The following is a 12,829-nucleotide window of genomic DNA, read 5'->3' on the forward strand; positions in this document are numbered from 1 at the left end:
CTTTCTTGTCATACTGTGTCCTGCCTCTCTGAGGTGCCCAGGCATCTGGGAGGGAACAGGGCAAAGTCCAAATCATGGAGCCCGCAATGATTTCTGGTCTTTTCTGATGTGCGGTCAGAGGGAGTCAGGAACCAAACTAGCCCCAAAACAGCGACCGATTGCAGCCTTCCCAGCTCCAGTTTGCTGCCTCAGTGCCGCCCATACCCTCTCAGCCATAACACCCCCGGGTTGGTGGTCCCACGTTCCAGTAACCGAGTAAAACAAAACTCTTGATGCTTATAACCAGTCAGATTTATATATCAACAATTCTCAAATCTCAAGATGCTCACACAATAATTCCTGAGCCAAATGATAATGATACAAGTTGCCCACCTAGATTAGACAAGTTATCCCAATTATTCTATCCCTATATTAAAAACATACCTACCTGTGGCTATTTATTTTATTTTATTTTTTTATATTTTTTGAGACAAGGTTTCTCTGTGTAGCCCTGGCTGTCCTGGAACTCACTCTGTAGACCACGCTGGCCTCAAACTCAGAAATCCACCTGCCTCTGCCTCCCAAGTGCTGGAATTAAAGGCATGTGCCACCACTGCCCTCCTACCTGTGGCTATTTAAAGCCATGCTGGTTCTGAATCGTCCTGCTCGGTGCCTTCCATTTTGACTCCTCCCTCTCCTGAGCTGCCCTCCTCTCTCCAACCCTTGCTCCACCTCCCCTTTCCCTGTCCAATCACAGGCATCCTGCTGAACTAATATTTTGATATAATTGGACAGGGAAAATCCTGCCACTTTCTTTTTTTTTTTTCTTTTTTTCTTCTCAATTGTATTTTTCTGGCTTCTTTATCAAAAACCAGGTGTTCATAGGTGTAGGGATTTACTTCTGTGTCTTCAATTTGATTCCACTGATCCTGTACCTGTCTTTTTTATGCTAATACCATGTGGATTTATTACTACAGCTCTATGGTAGAGCTTGAAATCAAGGGTCTTGATACAAGTTCTTTATTGTACGGGATTGTTTTAGCTATCCTGTTTTCTTCCTCCGTATGAAGTTGAGTATTTTTCTTTCAAAATGTATGAAGACATTGTGATGGAATATTGATGGGATAGCATTGAATCTGGAGATTGCTTTGGATAAGATGGCCATTTTTACTTTGTTAATCCTACTGATCTATGAGCATCAGAGATCTTTCCATCTTCTGAAACCTTCTTCAGTCTCTTTCTTCAAAGACTTGAAGCTTTTGTCGTGGTAGTCTTTCACTTGCTTGGTTAGAGTTACCCCAAGATATTTTGGCTATTTGTGGCTATTGTGAAGGATGCTGTTTCCCTGATTTCTTTCTCATCTCATTTATTATTTGTGTATAGAAGGGCTAGTGACTTGTTTGTTTGTTTGTTTGTTTGTTAATCTTGAATCCAGCCACTTCACAGAAGGTGTCTATCAGCTGTAGGAATCCCTGGTACAGTCTTTGAGGTTGCTTATGTATGCTATCATATCATCTGCAAATAGCAGTATTATATTGAATAGATATGGAGAGAGTGGACAGCCTGCCTTGTTCCTGACTTTAGTGTAATTGCTTTGAGTTTCTCTCCATTTAATTTGATGTTGGCTATATGCTTGATGTAAATTGCCTTTACTCTGCTTAGGTCTGTCCCTTGTATTCCTGATCTCTCCAAGACTTTTGTCATGAATGGGTGTTGAATTTTTGTCAAAAGCTTTTTCCACATCTAATGAGACGACCATGTGGGGTTTTTCTTTCAGTTTCTTTATACGGTACATTACATTGACAGATTTTCATACGTTGAATCATCCCTGTATCTCTGTGATGAAGCCTACTTGATCAAGATAGGCTTGATCTTATTGATGTGTTCTTGGGTTTGGTCTGTGAGTATTTTATTGACTATTTTTGCATCAATGTTCATGAAGGAAATTGTTCTGTAATTCTCTTTCTTTGTTGAACCTTTATGTGGTTTCGGTATCAGGGTGACTGTAGCCTCATAAAGTGATTTTGGCAATGTTTCTTCTGTTTTTGTTTTGAGGAATAACTTGAGTATTGGCATTAGTTCTTCTTTGAAATTTTGTTAGAAATCTGTGCTAAAATCTTCTGGCACTGTTTTTTGTTTGTTTGTTTGTTTGTTTTGTTTTGTTTTTAGGTTGGGAGACTTTTAATAACTGCTTTTATTTCCTTGGGGTTATAGGTCTTTTTAAATTTTTTATCTGATGTTGATTTGACTTTGGAAAGTGCTATCTGTCAAGAAAATTGTCCATTTCTTTTAGATATTTCCATTTTGTGGAGTACAGGGTTTTGAAGTATGACTGAATGATCTTTTGGATTTCCTTGGTGTTTGCTGTTAAATCTCTCTTATTGTTTCTGATTTTGTCCATTCGGATATACTCTCTTCTTATTAGTTCTTTTAGATAAGGGCTTCTCTATCTTGTTGGTTCTCAAAGAACCAACTCTTTGTTTCATTGATTGCTTTATATTATTCTCATTTCTATTTTAGCAATTTCAGCCCCCAGTTTGATTATTTCCTGCCGTTTACTTCTCCTGGGTGTGTTTGCTGCTTTTTGTCCCAGAGTTTTCAGGTGTGCTGTTAAGTTGCTAGTATGAGATCTGTCCAATTTCTTTATGAAGGCACTTAGTACTATAAAGTTTCCTCTTAGCACCATTTTCATTGTGTCCCATAAGTTTGGGTGTGTTGTGAATTCATTTTCATTAAATTCTAGGAAGTCTTTAATTTCTTTATTTCTGCCTGATGTTGAAGTCATTCAGTAGGGAGTTGTTCTGTTTCCATGAATCTGTAGGCTTTCTATTGTTTCTGTTGTTGTTGATAGCCAGCTTTCATCCGTAGTAGTCTGATAGGATAAAGGGGGTTATTTCAGCTTTCTTGTATCTGTTGAGACTTGCCTTGTGTGACTGTAGTCAGTTTAGGAGAAAGTTCAATGAGGTGCTGAGAAGAAGGTCCATTCTTTTGTGTTTGGGTGAAATACTGTGTAAAGATCTGTTAGGTCCATTTGGTTCATAACTTCTGTTAGCTCCATTACTTCTCTGTTTAGTTTTTGTCTGGATGACCTGTCCGTTGGTGACGGTGGAGTATTGAAGTCTCCCACTAATCATGTGTGAGATTCAATGTGTGACTTAAGCTTTACTAATTTTTTTTTAACCAATGTGGGTGCTCTTACATTTGGAGCATAAGTGTTAAGGATTTTTCCTTTGATGAATATGGTGTCCTTCCCCATCTCTTTTGATTAATTTTGGTTTGAACTCTATCTTGTTGGATTTTCAAAAGATGTACAGCTTTCTTCCTGGGTCCATTTGCTTAGAAAATCTTTTTCTAACCCCTTATTCTGAGGCAATGTTTCTCTTTGATATTAATATATGTTTCTTATATGCAGCAAAAGGATAGATCCTGTTTTCACATCCATTCTGTTAGCCTGTTTCTTTTTATTGGGAAATTGAGTCCATTGATATAAGAAATATTAATGATCAATGATTATTAATTCCTGTTATTTTGTTGTTAGTGATGGTGTGTGTATGTGTGTCTGTGTGTGGTGTGTGTCCCTACTCTCGGTTTTGCTAGCGTGAGATTATTTATTTAATGTTTTAATGGATATAGTTAATCTTCTTGGGTTGGAGCTTTCCTTCTAGTACCTTCTGTATGGCTGGACTTTGCATAGATATTTTTAAATTTGATTTTGTCATGGAGTATCTTGTTTTCTCCATCTATGGTGGTTGGTATAGTAGTTTTGTTGGGTATAGTAGTCTGGGCTGACATCTGTGATCTCTTAAGAATGTTCAAGACATCTGTCCAGGCTCTTCTGGCTTTTAGAGTTTCCGTTGAAGAGTTGGGTGTAATTCTAAGAGGTGTGCATTTGTATGTTACTTGGCCTTGGTTTCCATTTTGCCTTTAGTGTTCTGGTTTCTGTGGCCTGTATTTCTGGTGACTGATATGACTTCCCCCTCTCTTTCTATCTCTCTCTATAGAGTCTCTCTATTGTAGCCCTGGCTTCCCTGGAACTCAGTCTGTAGACCAGGGTGGTCTTGAACTCAGAGATCCATCTGCCTCTGCCTCATGCCGGCTGGGAGTAAAGGCATGTGCCACCACTTGCTTCTAAAAGACCTGTTTCAAAAAGTGAAAACACAGAAAAAATTCAAAACCAGAACCAAAAAACCCCAACCCTGTTGCAGTGATTTTTCAACTTCAATAAGCCTGTACTAAAAAAAACACACAATCTGGTTATTATATTTATAAACTATATGCCTAGATTGGGTAGATTTTGCACTATACTAACTTATTCTCCCACTATGAGACCCTTTTTTACTTGTAGTTTCTCCTGGCCACTGTGGTTCTGCTCCATCTTTATTTCCTCCTCTTCCTTCCTTCTCCCCTTCCTCCTCCTACCTGCTCCCCACACTCTCCAAGACCTCCTGTCCCACCTTTTCCTTCCACTGCCTAATCACAGCCTCTAGCCTTTATCTGACCAGTTAAAATGGGGAAAAGATTCACTTGAGATCAATTGAATATGTGATCAGCTGCTCAACAGGGAGCAGTCCCTCTTGAGGAAGCAGAGTTAACATCAGAATAAAAACAGCATCAGTGCAACCCACAGCATTTCCCTCTTTTTGACCAATTAAAAAGGCTCTTTTCTCTCAGATATAAATTGAGCACAACCATAACAATGATGTAAATTATAAAGCATGATATACACTTAACATCTAGTCTATCATATTTGTCAATTAGATAAAGTACTCTACCGTCTATCCTAACTTAGAGAGTTTAATTCTGTCTAAATTATATTGATTTTAACTTGTATTTCCACCTGAAATCCATCCTTTCAAATCTAGATCACCTTTCTTAATGTTAAACCACTTAAGTTTGATTATGAGACTATAACTAGTCCTTAATCCCATCAGAGATCTGAGAAGGAACTTAATATTACCTGAATATGTAGGAGGCAAAAAGACATAGCTTCCAAAACTATATAATTGTGGAGACAGCTGACTGCCTGGACAGTCCCCTAATTTCTTATAATGTTGGAACATCTGTCTTTAGCCTTCTAGCCCAGAACCATCTGACAGACCTTAAATGAAGCAGGAACTTTGAAGGATTAACATATTCTGTCTTGGCAGAGCTTAGCAATTGACTGTCCTCACATCTGTCCCTTTTTGGACAGTACTTTTGTCTGCAGATGAATTAGGGCACTTCTCGAAGCAACTCTGCCTGGAGGTAACAATGCTCAATATCTTCCTTGAAGTGGGATGGGAACACACCTGTCTCATAATCAAATGATCTTTGATAACAAAATAATATTAAATGCCATTTTCATGTTTGAGTATGCTTAACCCAGGGAGTAGCACTATTAGAAGTTGTGGCCCCGTTGGAGTAGGTGTGCCCTTGTGGGTGTGGGCTTTAATACCCTTGTCCTAGCTGCCTGGAAGCCAGTATTCTGCTAGCAGCCTTCTGATGAGCTGAAGATATAGAACCTCAGCTCCTCCTGCACCATGCCTGCCTACATGCTGTCATGTCCTTGCTTCGATGATTATGGACTGAACCTCTGAACCTGTAAGCCAGCCCCAATTCAGTGTTGTCCTTATGAGAGTTGATTTGGTCGCATGGTGTCTGTTCACAGCAGTAAAACCCTAACTAAGACAGAAGCTGGTACTGGGACTGGGGTATTACAGTGATAGGCTTGACCATGCTTTTGTCTGGAAGAATGTGGAACTGGGAACTTTGGATTTGGAATGTGGTGGAATGCTTTAAATGGGGCTTAATGGGCCATCCTAGTAGAAAGACTTTGTTGCTGAGAGTAATTTGAACTGTGCAGACCTGGCCTAAAAGGCTTCAGAGGAGAATTTCAGTATGTGGCATAGAGACTGTTTTTGTGGTATTTTGGTGAAAAAATGTGGCTACTTTTTACCCTTATCTGAAGAGTCTGCTTGAGGCTAAGGTGAAGACACTCAGATTAATTGCGTTGACAAAGGAAGTCTCAGAAATGCCCATCATAGACTTTGTTCTCTGGTTAAATCTCATAAAGATCATTTTATTTTATTTTATTTTATTTTTTATTTTTATTATGTTTTTTTTTTAAAGCAAAGAGTTTTGTTTTATTTGGAGATTAGTTGGTATTACAGATGACAGTGATACCAACCCCTCCCCCACCTCAGTTCTGTCCGGTTGTCCCTGCAGCCCACATCAGAGGGCAGCCAATCTGATCTTTGGGGAAATTCAATCAACCTAAGACCCAGGCTTCTATTTCTGTGACTTTAATATCACTCTCTTCAAATCCACAGTTCTGATTAATTTGTCCAGGTGGTAGGAAGTCAGACAATGGGGCCCTGAACCATGAAAATGTGGGTCCCAGCAGACCCTTCCCCTGGCACATATGTGAGGTCCTGAAGGGCCTTCTTAGACTGGTGGCTGCCCCTTTAGAGGAAAGAGATCATTCAACTGAGATAAAAGGAGTTGGGGACCCAAACCTGTCAGTAAAGGTGGAAAATAAAGTCCCTTACTTTGACAGTACCTCCTGATGAGACAATGGGGATATATCCAAGAGGACCAGGATGCCAAGTTATAGGAGCCAGGCTCTAGTCACTGCAAAGGACTTCAGCTAGGCTGGTGGAGGTTGTGGGTGGGGTCCCTGAGCTAAACTGTTAGAGAATACTTCTGTGCAAAAAGAGGCAGAGAGGTTCTCTTATGTGCTCCGTCCTAGGAGAAACACTGGGCTACAAGGCCGAAGCCAAGTCTTACAAGCTCTACACCTAAATTAGGAGTGGTCTACGTTGGTGACAGTGGCTGAGGTATAGACAAGGTCAGACAGGTTGCCAGTGAAGTCTGAGGAACAATTTGCTCTAAAAAAGAATGAACCCCTGAAGCTCCACTTGTCTCCCATGGGGCTGCAGCTTTAGTCCCTGACCAATTCTGCCCTGGACTCAAAATGGAGGCTAGGCAGGAGGTCTGTGGTGGGCATGCTGAAGAATCCTGAGTTGAACTGGTAGGGTGTAGAGGATGGCTTGGTGTTCCAGGGTCCCAAGGTAGCTGGGAAGTGTCTGGAAGACAACAGGAGTTTGGGGGAAACTCCAGCCTAGTGTTTAGGGATCCTGACTTTCTGTCCTTGATTCTCTTGGCTCGGCGATTCTGGAACCACATCTGGATCTTGGCTTCAGGCAGGTGAGTTACCTGAGCCAGGTGCTCACGGGTGCTGATGTCAGGATAGGGCCTAGCTGCAAACACCCGTTCCAGCTCCATCAACTGCCCAACACTGAAAGTGGTCCTCTTCCTCCGATGGGAGCCCAACCCGCTGGCACAGTCTGGAGATGCCTCCACTAGCCATGGAGCTGACATAGGGTGAGGAGCCAGAGGGCCATGCCAGGGCTAATAGCCATAAAGATCATTTTAAACAAGCATAGCAAGCTGAGAAAGAAAAAATATAAAATATACAGTTCGAGTATTAAAGAAGCACCAGGAAGTGAAATGGAGCTGAATCCTGTGTTCTAGGAGATTAAGGGAGTGGAACTTTGGAGCAAGATCTTACCCAGCTAAGTTTAGATCCAGGCTTGGGGATACACTTGTAATCCCAGGAGATAAAGCCAAGAAAATCTCTGAGTTCAAGGCCGGCCTGGGACAAAACAAGTTCTAGGTGAAGAAAAGTTTAAGTCCAGGCAAGTGGTATACACCTTTAATCCTACAAGACAGGCATGCAGATCTCTGAGTTCAAGGTCAGTCTACAGAACAAGTTCCAGGACAGCTAAGCTTAGGCAGTGAAGGAGTTGGAAAACAGAAAGCTGGTGATAATGTAATAGAAGAAGAGACTCAAGTTCCAGGCCCAGGAAGCAGCAGAACTCAGCAGCTTTGGTCATTTGTCTCTGGCTTTATAGTCAAGAGTAGGAGGAGATTACTGGGACAATTGATGCTGGTTAGCTGGAACTAAGTGGTGATTAAGAAGAGACCAGCATCACTGAGGTGAAATCTTCTGGGAAATGTTTTCTGAGAGCACAAAGAGGCTGCATTCCAGAGACAGCCAAGGTTGTACCTTGTGCTGCAGCTGTACTTGGTAATATGTAAGAGTCATCCAGGTGCTGGTTTTGAATGCATGAAGGGGTCATGAAGAACAGCTGAGGATGGGCACTGTGAAAGACCAAGGAAGGTCATTGGTGAAAGTGCAGCCCAGGACTGAAGTTGCAGTTGACAGCCCAGGACTGAAGAGATCATGTAAACGATTTGAGGCTTGGCACCATGACGAGAGCCTATGAGAGGCTATTGGTGAAGCCTAGTTGCAGCAGAAGACCGCAGTGTATTGGAGATGCCACCACCATGGGATGATCACCAAGAACAGCAGCAGCAGTGGAGTGGATCTACCTGAGCTTAGAGTGCTACAGAGGGCAGAGTTGGAGAAGTGACACCAGCCCTTTGGAGGAGCCCAGAAGATCATGTGTGGATCCCAGACATTGAAACAAGAAGCTGTAACATTGAAGTTGCCTTGGAGACCTCAAGATATTTGAGATGCTGGAGCCATGGTCTATCTGTTGAGGAAAGCTGGTAACAAGGGAGTGAAACTAGCCCAGGAGAAAGAAGTTTGTTGCAGTCAACAAAGATGAAAAAGGAGTTGGCGATCTGAAGACTGCTTTGACATCAGACATGGAGATGCAGAGTTTGAACTTTGTCCAGCTTATTTCTTGTCTTGCTTTGGAGATTACAGTTAAATGATTGGATAAATCTCTGAAGAGACCTTGAACTTTGGACTTTTAACATTGTTGAGACTGCTATAGATTATGGGGACTTTTGAAGTTAGACTAAATGTATTTTTCATTATGCTATGTTTAGGTATGACACTCATAGACTCATATGTTTGAACAAGCCTATGGGGGCCAGGGAGTGGAATGTGATGATTTGTATATGCTTGGCCTGGGGAGTGGCACTATTAGAAGGTGTAGCCTTGTTGGAGTAGGTGTGTCATTGTGGGTGTGGGCTTTTAAGACCCTCATCCTAGCTGCCTGGAAGTCAGTATTCTGCTAACAGCCTTCAGATGAAGATGTAGAACTCTCAGCTCTGCCTGCACCATGCCTGCCTGGATGCTGCCATGCTCCCCACCTTGGTGATAATGGACTGAATCTCTGAACCTGTAATCCAGCCCCAATCTAGTATTGTCCTTCTAAGAGTTGCCTTGGTCATGGTATCTGTTCACAGCAGTAAAACCCTAAGACAGTCATATCTGTGGCTCTCTGATGCTTTTGAAAACTATCTAAATATATAGAGTATAGAATTGTCAAATATTCATTGTGCTTAGATATTCATTATTTGAATACTCTTGGAAACACTTGTTGTAATTAACTAAATTAGAATCTAATATAACCATGAGTTTCACTGTGTGACTGTTAACTTACATTACTTAATCATCCCAAACAGTTTGTAGCAGCAGCTATTAAAAGAACTGGGTCTAAGACTTTGTATTCTTAATGAGTTGCATAGGCACAATGCTTATCTAAAAGCAACAATATTAATTTTAAATTTGTCTCAATATACAAAATTTTATACTAATGAAAACCTTAAACCTCTGTGTGTGTGTGTGTGTGTATGATTGTGTGTGTAAATTCTGTACCAATGTAAGAAATTAAAACTTCAATTTTGTATCAAATATAAAAGTTTCTACCAATTTAAGATTATAGCTATATAATGCTTTAAGAGTAAATTTAATATCCTATCTCTGTCTATTTCTCTAATTTCTTTTTTTTTCTTTCATGGAAAATGTTAGCATTTAATTAACCCCTGGAGTGGCTTTTAAGCCACCAGAACACAGGTACCTCCAACACCCTTAATCTTCTCTTCAGCTCTTCTGCTGAAGAATTTGGCCTTCACGATGACAGGTTGCTTAGGGAGCTTTCCCTTGCCCAGAACTTTGTAGTAGCCGGATCGAACAACATCAATGACGGGACAGCTCCAGTCTTGTTTTTGGCTGCATTGACCCGCGTCTGCTCGCTAACCAACGTCCATAATTTATCCAGGTTGACAGTTGGGCAGAAGCTCTGGTTACTCTTCAAGTGGTAATGCCTCATACCAACTTTCTCAAAGTAACCTGGATGATATTTGTCAAAGTTGATCCTGTGGTGGTGCATGCCTCCAGCCTTTCCGAGGCCTCTTGGGTGCTTACCAATGCGGCCACGGCCGTGGCTCACGTGGCCCCGGAGTTTCCGGGTCTTCCTCAGTCTGGATGGCATGGCGGTGGCAGAAAGGAAAGAGGGTCTAATTTCTATAATATTACTATATCCCCCTTTTCCTTTCCACCTCCCTCTTCTTTACCTCAGAAGGAAGGATAGAGGAAAGGAAAGGTAGAAATACCTGAGTCTAAACTCTCTAGTTTACTCCCTATCCAAAGTCATAACATTTGTAAGTTATCCCTTAAAATGACAATATATCTATAAGTTACAAAATAGCCAGAACCATCCACTCCAACCTAAAGGACTGGGACAATCATCTTCTTCTGTTTGCTTCTAGCTAAATTGGAGCAAAGATTTCCTTCTGGGGGTCCAAAGGGGAATAGGAAAATTGGTTTTGTCAAAGGAGAGCTAGCTGGCATCTTTGTCTTCCAGTCTCTATGTGCTGAGAAAGTTCATGGCTTAGCTGAATTCAGGACTGTAACAGTCTGAAAGGCTGGATGGGTGAGCTAGCTGTTCTGGAAATGCCCTGGAAGCAAGTCTTTAGAGGAAACAGCTTCGATGTAATTGAGGTAGAATCAAGCAAGGAGCAAGAATGGAAGGTCCCAGAATCTCAACATCCCAGAGTGTGAATCCTGTCAGGGCTGTCTTTCTCCTCTACCATTCTGCAATATACAAACCCTTACAAGCAACACATAGTTCTGTAAAGACATTCATATGGAACGAGTAGGCACATATTCAGTTAAGATCCCAGATCAACAAAGAAAGACAACAGCTTTTCTTTAGAGGTTAGTTTGATCACATAATCAAACTACACTATAAATTTCCATTTCTGCCATCTTAAAGGATGGTATCTAATAAAAAGTCATGAGGATTTTTTCCAAATAAGTGTTATTGACTGTATGTAGACAGTTAAGTCTCAGCAGATGCCAGAACTTTCTGTGCACAGAGACATATATATTACCTGTCTCGTTGATCTTGTCTGTAGCCAGCGTCTTTATGGGGTCTCCCTTTGTTTTGTCTGATATTTATCAACTTGAAAGGAACCCATAGATTTTCTTTTCCTGTAGAAATATAGGCATAACCTCTCCCCCAGAATATTACATTTTTTTGTTTTTATTTTGATGTAGGAACATCTTTAAAATAAATAAGCTGGTCTAGTTCAGCAGTTTTTTCTCACAATCTAATGTCTTTCAGCAGCTGTAGTTTTTTGTTCGTTAGCATTTAACAATGTTAAGGTTAATCAAACACTATGTTCTCTATTTCTGAGGGTTTTTGTTGCCCCCTTTTGTCTAGTAAGTGTCTCTTGTAGAGTACAGTTAGATCTTTCCACAATTGCTTGTCCTGTAGGGTTATGTGATATGCCTGAAACATGTTTTATATTATAATATGTTTAAAACTTTTTTCATCTTATTAGACACAGATGTCAGACCATTGTCCATTTTAATTTGTATGAGTATTACCATAATGGCCATAACATTTAACAAATGTGAAATTACAGAATCAGCCTTTTCTGAAGCTAACGCAGTTGTCCATTGAAATCCTGAATATGTGTCTATTGTATGATATATGTCTTAGTTTACCGAACTCTGTAAAATGAACACCTCCATTTGTCAAATGTCATTTCTTTGGGTACCTTAAGGGTTACTTCCTGTAGGCAATGGAGTTTGGTTATACAATGAGCAAGCAGGCCATGGCCTCACAACTTCCTTGGCTTGTTGTCAATGATAGAGAATTCTTTCTTTAAACCTTTATGTTAACATGGTGTTTTTTATGGATTTTCAAAGCCTCTAGTGGGCAGGTCTTTGGTACATTTTCTTGATCACAATTGATGTGGAAGGCCTTGCTCACTGTGGGCAGTGCCACTGATGGTCTTGGGTGCCACAGGAAGGCAGGTGGAGCAAGCCATGAGGAACAAGCCAGTAAGCAGCACTCCTCCATTCTCTGCATCTGTTTCTGGCTCCAGGTTCCTACCCTGACTTCCTTGGGCAATGGAGCTATAAGAGTAAATGAACTTTTTCCTCTCCATGTTGCTTTTGGTCATGATGTTTTTGCCATAGCAATAGCAACAAACTGAGATAGGCCCCATGACCAGGGGTTTCTCTTTCTTGGAGGTTGGTGTAGTTGGTGTTTGTTAGTAGCTGAGCATTATTTGATGTTACCTCAGATTCACAGCTTCAGGAGAAAGGTAGCCTTCTACCCCTCATTTTCCACACAAAGACACTTATAATACTCTGAGAAAGCAGCTTCCCAAGGCAGAGTGGCCAGTGGTATAGCCAGGTTTCGATCCAGGACTAGCCCATATTCCAGCCATGACTCTTACTATCCTACAGAGTCACCAACAATCCAGTCTAGCACCTTGGGGGTTGCTCTACTGAACTCTGGTGTCTGTCCAATTTGTCTCCACATTTTGTATGCACTTTTCCTTTAAGAACTGCTTTTCTTGCCTCCTCCCCACAGGTCTTTTCCCCACAGGAATCCCTATTCCCAAGACTGTTAGGGCACCCAGGAGGTGACTGTCTGACCAGTGGCTTTCTGTATATTCACCTTCCTAAACAAAAGCTTCTGAGAAGCAGGAACTTCCTGTTTTGTTTCATGTTGTTCTCCATTTCTTTCCTCTAATGTGTCTGGAATATGGTAGTTGCAGTTAGCTTTTGACAGGAAACAAGCTGGTAGCTGACACT

At 41.1% G+C, this 12,829-nt stretch overlaps 1 protein-coding gene and 2 pseudogenes across 2 annotated transcripts in view; 1 reads left to right on the plus strand and 2 right to left on the minus strand.

Annotated features, from left to right (window-relative positions):
- The window catches only part of Casp8 (caspase 8), a 39,841-nt gene that overhangs the window by 12,277 nt on the left and 14,735 nt on the right, over positions 1-12,829 (plus strand). The window lies entirely within an intron of this gene.
- On the minus strand, positions 6,700-7,338 carry LOC114619898 (annotated as a pseudogene).
- On the minus strand, positions 9,722-10,208 carry LOC114619899 (annotated as a pseudogene).

The sequence above is a fragment of the Grammomys surdaster genome, unplaced genomic scaffold (genome assembly GCF_004785775.1).
Source record: "Grammomys surdaster isolate TR1022 unplaced genomic scaffold, NIH_TR_1.0 165, whole genome shotgun sequence".
In the NCBI taxonomy this organism is placed as follows: Eukaryota; Metazoa; Chordata; class Mammalia; order Rodentia; family Muridae; genus Grammomys; species Grammomys surdaster.